The sequence below is a fragment of the Rhinatrema bivittatum genome, chromosome 2 (genome assembly GCF_901001135.1).
Source record: "Rhinatrema bivittatum chromosome 2, aRhiBiv1.1, whole genome shotgun sequence".
NCBI classification, from domain to species: Eukaryota; Metazoa; Chordata; class Amphibia; order Gymnophiona; family Rhinatrematidae; genus Rhinatrema; species Rhinatrema bivittatum.
Window position 1 is genome coordinate 579,545,379 of NC_042616.1, and position 18,214 is coordinate 579,563,592.

Consider the following 18,214-nt stretch of genomic DNA (forward strand, 5'->3'; position numbering starts at 1 on the left):
AAGTTTACGTCGGCGGAACGCAACTATACCATTGGTGACCGGGAATTGTTGGCCATAAAATTGGCCTTTGAAGAGTGGCGACATCTGTTGGAGGGTGCTCGTCATGTCATTACGGTCTATACCGACCATAAAAATCTCGAATACTTGGCGACTGCTCAGCGACTGAATCCACGGCAGGCCCGATGGGCACTTTTCTTTAGCAGGTTCCAGTTTCTCGTCCGCTTCCGTCCAGCTCAAAAGAATGTTCGAGCTGACGCGCTCTCACGTAGCTTTGACGTACTGGATACTCCGGATCCTCCTCGCTTCCTCATTGATCCAGCCCAAATTCAACTGGCTGCCACCTTCACGGTGCCCATCGGGAAGACCGTTGTCCCAAAACGGTCGCGTCTGAGGGTTCTCCGGTGGTGCCACTCCGATCCGCTGGCGGGCCACCCGGGGGTTGCTCGTACCAAGGAACTTCTCTCTCGTCATTATTGGTGGCCAACCTGGGAGAGGGACGTCAAAGATTTTGTGGATTCTTGCCCGGTCTGTGCGGCTCACAAAACGCCTCGCCGGAGGCCCCTGGGGTTGTTGCATCCGCTTCCTCCTCCCACGTCTCCATGGACTCATATTGCCACCGACTTTATTACCGATCTTCCGTCCTCCGGGGGTCATACTGTCATCTGGGTGGTGGTGGATCGTTTTTCCCGGATGGCTCATTTCATTCCTCTTCCTGGCTTGCCTTCGGCCCCGGAACTGGCTCATCTTTTTCTGCACCACGTGTTTCGCCTCCATGGCCTTCCTCTTAGCATCGTCTCCGATCGGGGTGTACAGTTTACGGCCCGCTTTTGGACTAACCTTTGTAAACTTCTACGAGTGAAGCTTGATTTTTCTTCTGCCTACCACCCTCAGTCCAACGGTCTCACTGAACGCACTAATCAATCTGTCAAGGCATTTCTTCGGGCGTATGTCAATCAACGTCAGGATGATTGGGCTTCTCTACTGGTTTGGGCCGAGATCTCCCATAATAATCATGTTCGTCGGGCCACCGGAGGCTCCCCGTTCTTTTTGGTTTATGGCAGGCATCCGAACTTCCCTCTGCCGATCCGCACCGTCTCCACTTGTCCTGCGGTCAATGCCACGGTCGCCTCTATGTCCCGCCTGTGGTCCACCACACATGCCTTATTGGCCAAGAATGCTGCTGCCATGAAGCGTCAGGCGGATAAGACGCGGTTTCCGGCTCCTAATCTTCGTTGTGGGGATCTCGTTTGGTTGAGCACCCGTCATCTTCGTTTACGTCTCCCATCTGCCAAGTTTGCGCCTCGTTTTATTGGGCCGTTTCCGGTTCAGCGACGGATCAACCCTGTCACCTATGGACTTTGCCTTCCCTCCTCCCTGCGTATTCACAACGCCTTCCATGTTTCCTTGCTGAAACCTGCTGTCCTGTCTTGGCCCCAGCGCCGGCGGCGGACCACTGTACCCGTTCTTCCGGAGGACGGTCGTTACGAAGTGCGGGAGATTTTAGACTCCAGGCGCGTGCGGGGTCGGCTTCAATACCTGATTTCCTGGAAACACTTTGGCCCGGCGGACAATACCTGGGAACCTTCCTCTAATATTCAGGCTTCCCGTTTGCTGCGGGCCTTTCACCTTCGCTTTCCCTCCAAGCCTGGCCCGCAAGGTGGGAGGAGGGGGCCTTGCGGAGGGGGTACTGTTACCTTTGACGCGCGGGCCGCGGCGAGGCAGCGCGCTGATGGCGGCGTTCCGGCTCCGGGGAGTAGCAGGGCGGTCCCGGCAGCGTCGGTAGCGCGAGCTAGCGGGGATCGGGGCGTTTCTGCTCAGCGGGCAGAGCAGCGTCTCCGCGCAGCAAGGGGAGCCAATCACCGCGGGACTCAAGCGTTGGCTCCGCCCCCTTGACGTCAGACGCCAGCAGAGGCTCCGTTTGCGCGGGAAAATGGTCTATTTAAAGGAAGCAGCTTCCCCAAATCGCTGCTTCGGCCACGATTGTTCTGTGGAGCTTTCGCCTGGGGATTTTGCCTCTACTCCTGATTGTCTTCTGTCTGTCTTGACCCGGACTGAGAATTGGATTTCGTTACCTGCCGCCTGCCTCTGGATTATCTGCTGCTTTGGTTCCTGATTGTCTGCTGCCTGCCCCGACCCGGACTGATTATTGGATTTCGCTACCTGCCGCCTGCCTCTGGATTATCTGCTGCTTTGGTTCCTGATTGTCTGCTGCCTGCCCCGACCCGGACTGATTATTGGATTTTGCTACCTGCCGCCTGCCTCTGGATTATCTGCTGCTTTGGTTCCTGATTGTCTGCTGCCTGCCCCGACCCGGACTGAGTATTGGACTTCGTTGTCTGCTGCCTGCCCTGACTCAGAGTGCCTTTGAGATTCCCGTCACAAGGTAAGCGGTCTAATCGGTGGTTCCACTACTATCAACCAGGGATCCTAACAAAAGAATTAGGAAAAGACAGACAATGGAAATGTGATAAAAGAGACCAGGAACAACTGATTAGAAAAATAAAAAGATCAGGCAGCATAGGTAAAAACAAAAAAAAAAATAGTTTTTAGTGATTGGAATATGCCATCTTTGGGAATGTGGATATATTTCTTACATTTTTGTATTTTGCTCTCTCTCTTTAGAGTTCCACTCTGGTTTCCCGGGCTTTGTATTTTGGTTTTATCTGCATATTTCTGTTTCTAATTTGTAGCCCCTTATATCTATATTAGCTAAGGGTAGGTCTGTGCTCTGCCTGTGTGATTGAGGTGCAGTATGTCTGCTAGTGTATATTTTCTCTGTAAGGATTTGTGGCATTCCGGTTTGTTCTTTTTGCCCACTAGGGGAATTATTATTGTTCTAAGTCCTAGTATAATATTTGTATGGTATATTTGTATTGCTGCCGCTTCATAATTAAAGAGTGCTGTTTGATTCCTTAGAATTAGTACTGTGATTGTATGGTATGGCAAGGTTCTAGGTGTTTTTGTTTTGTTTTATTTTTTTTTTCCAGGGGTTTGTATTACTTCACAAAGTGTTTAGCAGTGGAAGGATTTTGTTTTGCTGAAGTGACACCAGAATTTGAGTATATATATATTTTTTGCAGGTTGGATTGTAATGTGAACTGCTCTGCACTTTTCATGTGGTTATTATGATTTTTGCTATTTTATTGTAGTTATGATTATCTCTGCTTTCTAGAAAGAGGATTTATGAAAGAATACATTGATATTTGTTTTATTACATGATTGATTGGATCTGATATTTATTTTCTTTGTTTTTTACATGATATTCTTGTCTATTTATAAACTGCAATAAATATAAAATTAATAAAGGTTAATAAGGAATTTTTAATGCTGGTAAGCTCTTGAAGTAAGTTAAAATATTTTAAATTCCTCTTGCCTTTCCTTCTCCTCCCAGTTTTGAACACCCCTGTTTTATTGTAACTTCAGAGTTTCCTTTCACTTGTTACTGTTAGAGTTTATTTGCATTTTCACCCCCTGTTAAATGTAAACCAGCATGATGTGATCCTTATCTCGAATGCCGGTATAGAAAAACACTAAATAAAAAAAATGAAATTTCACTCATGATGCATAATAGCTGTTAGACTTAGAAATTCTTTGTCAGGTGCCTTCTAAACCATTATTTATGGATAAGGGTACAATTAGTAGGACTCAGACCTTATGCCTACTGTCTACCCATGTTAACTTTAGGCACCCCCCAAAAAAATCAGTTATGTCTACACTACTGATCCTGCCAGAGCCAGAAGATACAGTGCTGCAGGGAAAGTGCATGAGGGCATCAGATGCCCTATGGGCTAGTTTTGAAAAAAAAACCAAACCCAGGCCGATATTTTCTTGCAATCAGCTCCAATCATTGCTTGAAATTCCAATCTAACTTAAGTGAACTTCTCCCCCACCCTGACTGTATAGACTCCCATCCCCCCCAACTAGCCAACCAAACACCTCGAGGAATGACATCACCCATGCTTTCTCCAAGCTGAGCCTCCCCCATTTGCTCCTTACACCCACTCATATTCAGAATACTCAAACAGAAAATATCCCCCAGTCTTCCAAAGTAACCTCACATTCTCATACTCTGCAACCCAGCAACTACAAAGACCACTCCCTTACCATTCCGTTTCCTTTGTTTTGTGCTTGTTTTACTCATTTTTTTTCTTTTGTGTCCCAGAGACTAATCATAAGCTCAGTCTCAAATTTGTAGCAGAAAACGCTGCCGACATCCATTTTCCTGACTGTGATTGACGGTCCTCTCATGTGTCCACAAATGCCTCCCTTGAGGATGATGAGGCTCTCCATTGTCTGTGAAGATGCCTGCCTCCAGAATGTACATGCTGCCATCGCACTGCTCCTTCTCTACTCCACAACAGAGGCACCACTCTGGAACCAGTGCTAGGGCCCTGATATTTATATAGGCCCACTGCCTGAAAAATCTTAGCTGCTTCTTCCACAGTTTTAACATGGGAAGATACTCCTTTGATAATGAATTGTAAACAAATGGCAACATCCATTTAAATTAGTAATTCACTTTATGCAGCACTTGAAGAATTTCCTTAAATTCTCTCCTTTTCTTAATTGTCGATGGAGATAAATCTTGAAAGATCTCCACTTTACTGCCCTGCCAGATGATCTCTCTCTGTTTCCTGGCTTGGTTCAAAACTTTTTCTTTCCAGCAAATATCCCTAGGTATATTTCCCCTGAGTTTTGCCAGAGCTCTGTGCACTCTATCTAGTTCAATCTCTGGTAAGGCTGCAGCCCCAGCATCCATATCTAGGATTTCCATGCAAATACTCGCCGCTACTATTGCACTGTCCTGAAACTCTGGGCCCTCAGGGATCCCTCTAATATGAAGATGATCCCTTCTGGACCTATTTTCCAGGTCTTCAATGCAATCTTTAAAAGCCGCGTTGTCTTCCTGCAAGGGTCGCAGCAGCTTTTGGCTCCGTTTGAAATCTTCGTCATGCTCGTCCAGCCGATTCTCAGTGTCATTCACTCTCACTCCCAGATATGCGCATTCTCTGCATACTTCAACAACCATGCTCAATATTTCAGTCTTAAGTGATTGCATATCCTGTCGGAGCTCAATAAACCACTTTTGAAAATCCGCCCTGGTAAGAGATTCCCTGAAAATACTTATTGCCTCTCCAGATTATTCTGCATCATTGGTGAAACTTATCGGGGCCACCCATTTTCTAGGCTCACTACGTCCTCTAGGCCGTCCTCTTATCTCTTGCCAGCCGCCGCGAACGAAAATTGCTTTAAATCGCATATCTTCTTTCGAATAGACATAGTGCAAGATTCTATCTTCCTGACAAACATTTTCTGCTGTATTAGTAAGTGGGGTGCTGCGATTGAAGAAGATTAATGCAACAAGGGTTCAGGAGAACGTCCATCTACATGGATGACATCACTTCCTCCGCTGCATTACACTTTATTAGTGTGGGGATAGGAAAGAAACCACAGCCCCATCAGGTTAATTTTTGCTCTAACTGCAGCAGTGGAATTGAACTTATATGAAAGGCCAGCTCAGAAAGTCCAGGACCAGTTAACACGTGTAACAGAGAACCCGAATCCAGGCAATAGCCAATTTTAGAGAGGAGTTGGCTTCAAGTATGCTTGTGAGATTGTTGCCTTCAGCTTAGTTTGGAAAGGGGCAAGATTCCTATTGAAGATAGCAGTAATCTAAGCTGAATACACAGACATATGATATAGAAGTTACTTTAATTGGTGGGGATGTAATACCCACCAGTATTAATTGGTTACGGGCTAGTTGGGAGCTGGGTTTAACTAGTGTGGGAGCTGCTTGAAACTCTGGCCAGGAATCTTTATTCTAAGCAAGATAAGGAGAGAACCAGCAGCACTGTGATTTGTAACTCTCCTTTTTGTACCCCTAGTTTAGTGGGGGTCTACATGTGGAGCTGTCTCAAACTGTTGTCAAATATGGTTAAAGGTTAAACAACTAATTAAATAAAGAGTGAATTGCAGCTTGCTGAAGTGATTATTGGGGAGCTGAAATGGTGCAAGGGTTTAGGAGACCACCAGTGTGTTAAGTAAATGGACAAGAGGCCAGTACGGAGTTTTGCAGAGTTTAAAGATAGAACTGGCAGCACTGTGGTCAATGACACAGGAAAAAAAATCAATGTATGGGATTTCAGGCTCCTGCACATACCTTCGGCTACTAAGGGAAGCTGGTATTAGGCACTGGATAATAAGATTTAGTAGCGTGCTAAGGGATTAGAACCCTCAGACAAGGCCTCGGTGCAAGGGAGGCTTGAGAATTCACACCTGGAGTGTTTAGCAAAGAAGGGCTTTGGAGATTTTCAATCATAGAACACTTTGAGAATGTCCTTAAATTGGACACCTCCCTTACCAACCTCCCTTAACTGGTTTGGGGAAAGGACAAGACACATGAGTAGGGATAACTGGTAAATATAAAACTCATGGATATAGAGGATACGCCACCTCTTTAAAGACCTTAAGATTTGCAGCGTGAAAGTGCCCATTCTAACACTAGAAATCAGCCCCACAGACTCCCTGAGACTGCTCCCCACATCTTACTTATTTATATTCAAAACATGTTCCCCTTTGTAAGAAAGCAGAGAGTGAACCCTTGGGTAATACTGGACCATTGACTAGTTACAGAACATGCCTGTTTAGTGCAGATAATTTGTACCCTAATTATAATAACTAGAAGATGTCAATGTGGCTTGTGCAGGATAGAGAATTTGTTCAATTTTTACAGAACAAATGGTCTGACTTTCAGACAAATAATGTACAACACAAACATTAACCAATCTTAATGTGGGAGACAGCTATAGCTGTACTAAGTGGTGAGATTATTAGCTTTGCAATTAGAAGGAAGAGGGAATTGGATAAAAAAAATTCCAAAAAAATTGAGAAACGCAAAAAAAAAAAAGCTTACTTGACCTCTAATTCTAGCAGGGACAGACAGGCTTTTTGGTTTATATAAAAAGCATTGAATGATAAATTACATCAAAGAGCAATGTCTACTTTGCTCTTAAACATAGACTATATCTACATTGAAACAAAGTGGGCAAAATGTTGGCTATTCTAGTTAAAAAAAAATCTGGATCATCCTTCATTACAGGTTTAAAATCAAGATAGGACAAATGGTAACCTTTTCAACAGAAATTAATGACCTATAACGGGCATACTATGAATCAGTATACTCTGCAGAGGCAGACAATGAGTCAGAAAGGGAAAAAAATTTAGCTGCTATTTCCTTGCCGTCTTTAACTGCCCAACAATTGAGTTATTTAAATAGTCCTTTGCAAAACTCTGAGATAGCATCCGCTATTACAGAGCTCCAAAATTTTAAAGCACCAGGGCCTTATGGGTTGACCGCTCACTTCTGTAAGTTTCTGAATCCATTTAAATTAGATTCTCTCAGAGCCCTATATATGGAGTTGATAGGAGTGGGAAAGAATCCAGAAACCAAGAAGATGGCACATAATATAGCATTGCCTAAACCAGGTAGAGACCCTCATTTAACCTCTTCTTATAAACCTATATCCCTTTTAAATTTGGATATAAAGATTTTTGCGAAGATATTAGCAAATCATTTAAAAGGAATCTTAACTAGTTTAATATCAGTGGGTCAGGCAGGATTTGTCATGGGAAAGAAGGTGAGTATTAATATATGGCGAATAGCAGTTCTATTAGATCTATGTCATAGACTACAAATTAAATACCTCTGCAAATAGGATTTGATGCAGAGAAAGCTTTTGATAGGGTGTCCTGACCCTTTTTACATAGGATAATGGATGGATATGGATTCCAGGGGTTTATTAAGGAAGCTATCCATGTTTTATATACAAATCCTGTGGCCAGTATTTGAGCTAATGGAGTTCTCTCTATGCCATTTTGTCTTTCCAGATGCACAAAGCATTCTATAAAATTTGTTAGTAATAAGCAGTTATCGTGTTCCTATTTGCTGATGACATCTTTATTTATTTATTTAAATTCTTTTAATATACTGATGCTCAAGACCAGGTCTTATCGTACCGGTTTACAGTAAACTAGGAGGAACCAGTTAACAGAGCAAACAAAAACAAAAGTTACATTATAACAGGGAATGTGGAACTAGGCTGTTAGAGAAAAGATAGGTTAAACAAATTCTAACTGGAGAGAAGGGCAAAAGGAGGAGAGGGTGCTTACAGGATAAGAATTATGTACAAATTTACATAGTGTATATGAAATTAAGCAAATTATGAGATAGTGCAATTAGTCGGACAACAGTTCCTTTGAGTTGCGGAAATGGACGCATCCATGGGGTAAGAGACTGTGTGGGTGACCCTGAGGCTTTTTCAGGGGTAAGCTTGGGCGAACAGCCAAGTTTTTAATTTTTTTCTGAACGTGATATGGCAATGTTCCTGGCGGAGATCTGGCGGGAGGGAGTTCCAGTGATGCGGACCAGCAATCGATAGTGCCCGTTTTTCAATAGAGTTGTGAAAAACGGATTTTTTGGGGGGAACTTGGAGGGAATCTCTACATGCAGATCTGGTGGGTCTTGCAGAGGAGTGTGGTTTGAGGGGTATGGTAAGTTGGAGTGAGGATTCTTGAAATAAGGTTTTGTGGATAATAGTAAGTGTCTTGAAGAGAATTCTGTAGCGAATTACATCTTGCTATTCCTCCCTGAAGTGAAAGCTCATATGGAGAAGATTTTGCATACTTTTCAAATATATGGCTGCTTCTCTGAATCTAAATTAAATGTAGAGAAGTCTAAAGCATTGGACATCTTATGGCACTTGGAAAAGAATTGGCAAAATGTTCCACTACAATGGGCTCAACATTGTATTAAATATCTGAGGGTCCTTATTCACAGAGAACCTAAGGAATGGTATTCAACCAATCTCATCACTTTTATAAAAAATGTAGGTATAAATGACAGAATTTGATGTATTTTCCTTTATCCCTTTTGGGACAAGTGGCATTGATTAAGACGATGTTACTTCCAAAATTACGATATGCATTACAAATAATGCTAATAATATTGTAGAAATCATATATCCAGACTTTACATATATTATGTTTAAACTTCATTTGGAAAGAAAAAAGGGCTCAGTTCTCTATAACAAAATGAGTAGATCCACTATTAGAGGGGAGTTGGGGGTTCCCCAATCTGAAATAATATAATATGGAATGCTTGATGAGCTCCATAGGAGACTGGTTGAGGTTAACTAACCATTACTCCAACATAAGATTACAGCAGTTGTTGGTAGATCCTTTTGATATATGATTTGTTCTGCATGCTAACAAAGTAGATTTAATAGACTATATGCAGGTAGATTATTGGAAGGCATGCAGTCTATGTGGTAATTTGTGAGGCAGCGTTTATCCCTTTCTTGGCAAATATCCCCTTGGATGCCAATCTATGGTAATTCTAGATTCCCTCCAGGAAATCATATCAAATTATTTAGAACACTCAGAGCACAAAGTATTGACACAATACAATTTTTTTTATTAACAGTCAAAATAAACAGATGTATAAATTTGAACAATGCCAGGTTCTGTTGGGATTTAAGCAATCAGAATTCTTGGCTTATAGGCAGCTCTCTAGCTATATTAATTTCAACCTGTCAGTCCAAAAACATGATAGTGCCTCCAAGGCATTTCAAAAGGTTTTACAACTATATAGATTGGGCAAATATAAATTGTCTACTTACTATAAATACTTACACTTGGAAACTAACTAAAATATGTTGATTGTGTTGGCTGACATCTGAGGGAAAGATTTCAATGAAGATATTGAAGAAGATAAAGTTAGCATGAGGCACATTTAAAACTAATCGGAGAAAGTTCTTTTTTACTCAATGCACAATTAAACTCTGGAATTTGTTGCCAGAGGATGTGGTTAGTGCAGTTAGTATAGCTGTGTTTAAAAAAGGATTGGATAAATTCTTGGAGGAGAAGTCCATTACTGCTATTAAGTTCACTTAGAGAATAGCCACTGCCATTAGCAATGGTTACATGGAATAGACTTCGTTTTTGGGTACTTGCCAGGTTCTTATGGCCTGGATTGGCCACTGTTGGAAACAGGATGCTGGGCTTGATGGACCCTTGGTCTGACCCAGTATGGCATTTTATGTTCTTATGTTCTTATAATCTAGGTGCAAGTATTTTGGCTATGTGTAAGTCTATGGCGTAGCCCCTATGCAAGAACAATAACGGCATATCCTTCATAGGACTGTGGTGTCTCCTCTGAGAGCTTATCAGATGGGCATCAGTACTACTTCTACTTGTTTAAAATGTTTCACTGTGAATGCCACACTCTGTCATGGGGTATGAGATTGTTCTTATACACAACAATTCTGGGAATTGGTGCTCCAAACAATGTCTGACCTTTTGAAGATCTAGCTGTCCAAGTTAGCTTCATTTTGTATATTGAGGGTGATACCAGATAGAACTTATGGTTGCATTTATAACTTGTGGTTTTAATGAAAGGTTTAGGCACAGCAAAGAATGTATCTTGGCTAAATGGCTATCTCTGGAAGCTCCTACTATTCAGTTCTGGAAGGTAGAACTAACTGAATTGCTCCATTTGGATTATAAAACTTGGACATCTCAAATTCAGACAACATCTAAATCCTTTCAAGAAATCTGGGGTGCATGTATTACCAGCCTGCCAAAGGACACACAATCTAAATTTCAGTTTTAAAAATGTCTGAATGAAGATGGGTTTGGAATCTAATACATTACTTACAACTGACTGTATCTTGCTTACAGGACACTGAGGGGTGGGAGGAGAGAGAGGAAAGTGATTGTAAGTGAGCATTCTTGTACTTGTCTTTCTGATTGTAACTGTTAATAGTAAAAATGCAAATAAAAAGATCTACACAAAAACAGTTCCAACGGTCACAACCCCAACAATATTTTTTGTTGGCCACAGGCCATTTTTATATGTACTTCTCGTATATACATAAGGGGGCGCAGTCTGCAACAAAAACAATGGGCCCTAGGCAAGAACGGAGTTGGGTTCTATACCTCAAAGAAGTTCTGGAGGACAGACTGGCCAAACCTGCTGTGGCACTGACCATCCCTGTCCAAACTGTATTGCGATGTGAATAACTGGGGAGAATTTTACATAGCAGGCTTGCAGATCTCCATGGGGACTGATTGTAAGTGAGCCACTGACATTGCCATGGCCTGGACAGAATGATCCTTAACATGGCCCACTAGAGTCAAGCCCACCTGGGTATAACAGAAAGGGATGCAATCTGTTAGTCAATTGGAGAGTGTCTGTTTGGCAATGGTGATACCCAGCCTGCTCTGATCAAAACAAACAAAAAGCTGAGTGGACTTTCTATGGGCTTCTGTCCTCTCTAGATAGAAGGTTAAGGCTCTCTTGCAGTCCAAACTGTGCGAGGCTTGTTCACCTTGGTAAGAATGAGGCCTAGGGAAAAATGTTGCAAGGACAATTGACTAGTTAAGATTGAATTCCAACACCCGAGGCCTTCTTCAACTGGGAGGAGCTTGGTGATGGCTGACTCCAGATTCCCTGCTAGTCATCAACAATGAGGGAACAGATGCCCCCACCCCCAATGCAGATGACTTCCATTTCTATCCGTGTCGCTCTGTAGTCTTTTGATGTCGATGACTCCAATGCTGATGGACTGGTGTTCCGGTGCCCGAACAGATGTTCCATTAAATCGAAGTGAGACTGGTGTCCTTTTGGGATCATTTCTGTGCACATGTGGCAATCTTGGATGTTATGTGATGCCCCCCAAGTAGATGACACATCTATCATGGGGATCCATGATAGATATAGTCCTCCTGCATCTAAAGCACCGCTGCAACCTGGAAGCGAAATTTAACTTGATGGCGGCAGATAGCTGATAGCTGGCAGGCACTAATGGCACCACTTCCTGGAATGGAATTGATTGTGAAAAGAACATTAAAGAAATGCTTGAAAAACCTACCTAGGGAGACTATCAGGAAGACCACGGGACCTTAAACATGTCAAGAGCGAAGAAAGAAGACAGTGGGAAACTGCAACAAAAGAAAGAAAGCAAAAATCCCGCTGTAGTGAGAATAACTGCGAACACCTAGCTCTGTGGAAAAAGAAAGACTGAAAGGACTCTGCGTGGATGCTTGCTATAATGCCAGTCATGGGCATGCTCAGCAATGCTTAGTCAAAGTTCTAGAAACTTTGACATAAGTTTTCCGTGCTGGGTTCCATCAGATGATGTCACCTCCCCCATGTGTGAGGACAGTAATCCTGCTTGATCTCGAAGAAGAAGAAAAATTCTTTTGATACTTTTATCAGGGGACAATGAGCTGATTAGATCACAGAAGCAGCGCTCCTAGGTTTTGCCTTTGATCCACTCTAGCTTAATATTGAAGATTATGGGATCAGGATAGCACCAATATTAAACCCCTTGGTATCTTGGAATCCTGACTGAAAAAAATAAAGTCTATAAATTCTTGGTGGATAGTATCTTGCCACCTGTAGTTAAATTATTACTTTGCATTTGCATGTCTTATGTTGAATCTATTTGTGACTCTCTGTCAATGAGGGATGTAAAAATTGTACCACTTTATCACCTACGGTGTTGCAGAAATTTGAAACTGCCCACATGGGACTTTCATGTGGAGTCAATGTGGAACAGATGCTGCATGTGAGCTGCAATCTCTGCTATTTCACTTAGCAGATAGGGTGAAATTGGATTCCCTGGAGACTGTGCTTAAATGCTAAGAGAATTCCTCAACCTCTGGGGCCTGTACTTAGAATCCAGAGAGAGTCTTTGAACAGTAGTATGGTTTTCTAGGTACTGGAGACATTTCCTTTTTTAAGTAAGGGCTACTACAGGGATCCTTAAGTCTTTGCTTTTCACAATGTGGATTCTCCCTTTGTTTCTCTGAGGCCTGAGAGCAGTGGATCTTTAGTGGCCAACAAGTGTATAGTAACCTGAATTTTATTTTAATACTGGGCCTTCTAGTGGTCAAATTGTGTAGTTGCTCTGATAGATTGTGTTTTCTTAATGCATATCTGTTTTTTATATTTGTAAATAAGTATGTGTTACGATTGGTGGCCTGTAGGTGAGCCCCACGAGCTGCCTCATTCATCTAGATGCCATCTGAGACCTCCTGCGGCCAGGACAACATTTCAAACTACTAAAGCCACTCCGTGCGGCTCCCATGCTGCCCTGCCTGGCATCCTTAAGGTGCACGCATGCCTGATGTCCACAATCTTAAAGGGCCCATGATGGGAAGGCACCCACAGTGCCTTATGATGACATCACTGGCGTCCTCCTGCTTAAGGCTCAGCAACATATCTCCTGCCTAGAGCAGTATGTATTGCTCCTGCGTTCCTGATTGTTCATGCATTCCTGTGCTCAGCCTTTGCCTTGCCCAGCATCTCTTGTGTGCCTTTGTCCATCATTGGCCTGACCTCTTGCATTGTACCCTGTTTATGCTTTTGTCTGCTGCCTGCTCAGAGCCTTGGACTGTGTCTAGTATCTCCAGCTTGCTGAGTGTCCTGACCCCGGCATGCACTTGGCCTCTTGCTCTTTCTACTGTCCTTGGAACCCACCTAAATCCTGCTGGCCACCAGAACTCAAGGGCTCAACTTGCAGGGGAGGGGGCTGATATAGGTGATGCTCCAGGAGGTCCCACTTCAGGGCACATTTGCCTGCTGTTGGTGTACCCTCGTAGGTTTGCCTACAAGGCTTCATCAACTATGCCACAGTAATAAGGGCTCACTTTCACATCGCTCATCACAGTTTGCTGAGGCCATGAGCTCGGTGAACTCATCCCAGACCTCCACCATTGCCGGGTTAGCTCACCAGCTACAACAGCAGTAAGACCAACTGAATAAGATGGCCAATTATCTTCAGGGTATGGTCACCCATCCAGCCCCCATTGCACCTGCTCTGACACCTCCAGTATAGTCTGCTACGTCCATGCTTTATTTGCCTCTGTGGTAAGAAGGGGTCCCACCAAATGCAGAGGTTCTTAAATCAATGCCGGATGCAATTTGAATTGTAAGCACCTCACTTTCCTTCTGAGTGTGTCAAGATTAGGGAATCTGAACAACTTCCTGCGAGAATTCCACATGATTTTTGATGAGCCCGGCCACATCTTCCATGGCCACCAAGCTTTTTCAGATCGGACAAGGCTCCCAGTCTGCTGGAGAGTACATGGTACATTTTTTACACTGATATCTGAACGTCAATGGGGCAGTGATAGCTTAATAGCCATCTTCAGGCAAAGGCTCTTGGAGCAGATCAAAGATGAGCCGGGATATGCCTGATACGTTGGAGGGCTAATCAGTTTGGTCATTTGCTTGGACTTACGAGGAGCGAGTACCGGATCCCGTCCAACAATCTGAAATAAAGAATAAGAGCGGAGCCCCCGAGGAGCAGGTACTCCTGGTAAGTTTGAAAAGGCCGAGCAGTGGAGAAAGGTTTCCCCTTGCTGACTCGGATCGTTGTTGCAAGTAGCGTGGACTGCCAAAGCAAGTCCGGTTGGAGTTCTGTTAGAGGTTAGCAAACAAAGACCTTTTAAAGTAAGAATAGATGACGTCACTATGGGTGGACGTCCCCGAGGTTTGCGCCCTTGCTGGTACAAAGTCTGGAGCACGCGCGCACCCTTACGTCATCAGGAACATGGCGGATCCGTAGCGTCAAGCCAGCCCGGGGACACCAGGACTAAGAGGCAGGGAGAAGCTGCGGCTGCATCTGTCCATCAGAGCCGAAGGGAGTCGCCACAAAGGTAGAAAAGGTGGAGCGAGGGTGAGAATAGGCACGAATGCAACAATAGTTTAGTGCTCTCTACCCCTGGACCCCAGATTAATAGACATAGAAACAGGTGAGTGATCAGAAATGACCGGGTTTTCGATATCCGCTCTGATGACCCTAGGAAATGCCTCACTAGCCAGCAATATATAGTCAATTCTCGAGAATAAACTATGGGGATTAGAATAAAAGGTGTATTCTCTCTCCACTGGGTGTAAAGTCCTCCAGACATCAATTAAGCCTATCTGCTTACATATGGTGTCCACGCCTTCACCCCTTTTTCCAAATCTGGCCCCTCCCAATGACTATCTATCCAAGGTCCCGTCCACAACACAGTTAAGGTCACCAGCTACTAGTAACATCCCCACTCTATGTGAAAGTAATACCCCCATGAGCTCCTTTAGATATTTCTGGGGGTTCGTGGTTGGGGTGTAGGCATTGCATAAGGTGACCAAATGTCCCTGCCATTGACCAATCACTATCACATATCTGCCATCTGAATCTGATATGGATCGTTCTAACACAAAACCAGAAGATTTATTGATGAGGGTCGCTACTCCAGCCTTTCGGTCCTTAGCCTCTGCAAAGCAGCATACACCCACCCATTCTCGCTTTAATTTGGCGCTTTCTGATGCATTAAGATGTGTTTCTTGAAGACACACTATGTCCCCATGTAACCGCTTCAAATGTGATAAAACATTTTTGCGTTTGATAGACGATCCTAACCCATGAACGTTCCAGGACACAAGTTTAGTCATATTGATGGGAAGAGGGTGATAGGTAGCCTGTAGGTACATAGATATCCCCGAAGGAAGGAGGTTCCAGCCGCCTCCCCCCTATACTTCTCTGCGGGATCATAAGTGGTGATGGTGGTCTTATGCATAGCTCTAGACCTGCACCCCTCTCACTCACACACACTCTCTCATGCACTCACATTCCCCAGTTAAGATACCCCCATACCCTTTTCTCTGGCAAAAACTTTCCCCATCTTCCCCTTTTCCACCCCAGTCCCTTCTACCCCTCCCCCCGTACCCCCATTTATATCTGCTTAGTGTATATGACCTGAAATCCCCTCTGGTGGGAAGTCAGATCAGGAGGGCACGTTTATGAAGCGTTTGGGTGCCACACGCTCTTGAACAGGCGAGGTACACTTTGAACCTGGCTTATTAAACTGCCATCCTCCTGCAGCGCCAGGTGCGCAGTGTGTCTCGCCATGGAGCTTTCAAATAAACAATATAGAATGCTCACAGTGATCGAGCTTAAACTTCAACGTCCACTGTTTATAGTCCAAAACCAATTAATGGACTAATACACCCAAAATCCTAGATGAAGCCCTGTCTAGTTGGGCCAGCTGTGCGTCCGGTCTCATGCCTTCTAGGATTAACGTTACTATCATGCATCAAGTCCATGGGTGGTATAAACTAATTCCTGATAAAGAAACAAGGCAGGGCGTGGAAGAGATTGTTTAGCGCTAACAGTACCTAAAACTTTAAGTCTCCACGATAGCTTATGCGGGCCCTTCCACATGCATTTGTAGGAATTTCTGGGTGTCTTCCGGTGAGGTAAAACTATGTACAGTCCTGTCTTGCCATATTTTCAGCGTGGCGGGAAACTGAAGGGCAAATTTAATCTTTTTTTTAAACAGCTTGGAGAATATCGGGGAAATTTTTCTGCATTGTTGGGACACATGGACCGAATAGTCTTGAGTGATGCGGATCCGATGACCTTTATAAGTGATCTCTGGTCATTGCTGGTAAGCTAGCCAGATGCATTGTTTAATCACCGAATTTAAAATTTTTGCGATCGCGATTCTTGGCCTCGAGTCAGATGTTCTGCGGGCCCCCAATCTGTGCGCCCTTTCAACACGAACTATACCCTTTAGGTCCTCCAGGCCTACCGCCTCCGGAAGCCATTCTTCCAAAAAAGCTACCAGGCCATTCTCGTCCACCACCTCCGGCAGTCCCAACAGCCTCAAGTTATCCTGCTGGAGGCGATTCTCTATGTCATCCAATTTATCTCTACAGTCCTGAAGCGTCGCTGCTTAAGTGGTAAGTTTTTCTTTGTTTGCAGTCAGACCGGCTTCCAACCCCGATATTCTCCCCCCCTATCTGCTCAATTCTTGGGACCTAGTCCGCCAACGTAGTTTTTACCTCCGTAAGTTGTTGGGCTATCCCAGCCAATTTAGAGTCCAGCATAGAGTCCAAGGTCGATTGTAAAACTTCCACTATGAGTGGGGTCGTTATCAAAGGCCCTGGCTCACCCGCTCCTGCCGCCATTTTAGGTTCTGCGGCCTTTCCCTTATCTTTGTCCTTTTTTGCACCCCGAGAGGCCATCGGTTGCGGAGATTTGTTCATAAAATGAACAATCGACTTAAGCCGGCTTAGATCTTTGATTCGGCACTCAATAATACCCCCAGAAAGTAGTGATGCCAGTAGATTCAGGGCTGGGGCACCTAAAGCTAAGGGAGAGTACGTCTTCTCTAGCACATCGCCTCTTGTGATCCCCACTAAGTTACTATTTTAAAAGAAATTTACGCATAAACATTTGCCAACTTACTTGTATAATTTTACACCTGCTAACTATCTGGCATAATTGATATTAGACCTCTTTACCATGCATTATTGGCTGGGTGGGAGGTCTGGGAGAAAAGGGGGGGGGGGGGGTGTTTCAGGCTGAAGAACCAGGAGAGTTTTGATGAGCTGGAGATGGACTGGGTAAGCTGGTGAAGTAATGGGTAAACTGGTTAATTTCAATTACGCACGCCTGTTTTAAAATATGACTTACACGTATAAATCAGGTTTTACGCGAGTTAAGTCTTACTTTATTTTTTCGTGGAAATTATATGTGCGTACAGATATGAAGTAAGCAGGACAAGTGGGCACATTCTATGCAATGAATGTATATGTGTGCAGGCAAACACATGCATGAATGTTCCGGGGTATAGAGATATGCGTATTTTATGATATGCACATGTAATAAAATAGTATCATAGGGCTATGCGCAGCTATATGCCTCTGTGAGCAGTTGTTTGAAAGTTACCCTCTATAAGTTGAATTTTAGCTTGGTTAATTATTGATGATGTGCTTTTTCCTCTTACCGATTATTATGATTTTTACCTATTATTTTTATTTTATTTATTTTATTGATTCTATGTACTGGTTTTATTGTTTGTAAACAGTTGTGACGGCTAGCTCCAAACATCGGTATAAAAAAAGCCTAATAAATAAATAAATAAATTTTAAAAGAGCTGAACGTAAGAACATGTGCACAAGAAGCAAATTTGCACAAGTGCTATTTTATAAATCTCAAACACACACGTTTGCAAGTAATTATGCATGGATACATTTGCTTATATAAAAAAATGGGCGGGCCGGGGCATTCCGGAGCAAGGCCAGCATTTACATGTATAAGGTGGTATTTGAACCTGGGAGGGGGGGGGGGGAGGAGTTCAGGCTGAAGAAATAGAG

At 43.7% G+C, this 18,214-nt stretch overlaps 1 protein-coding gene across 9 annotated transcripts in view; it reads right to left on the reverse strand.

Moving 5' to 3' along the window:
- The window catches only part of PTPRM (protein tyrosine phosphatase receptor type M), a 1,907,823-nt gene that overhangs the window by 31,837 nt on the left and 1,857,772 nt on the right, over window positions 1-18,214 (reverse strand). The window lies entirely within an intron of this gene.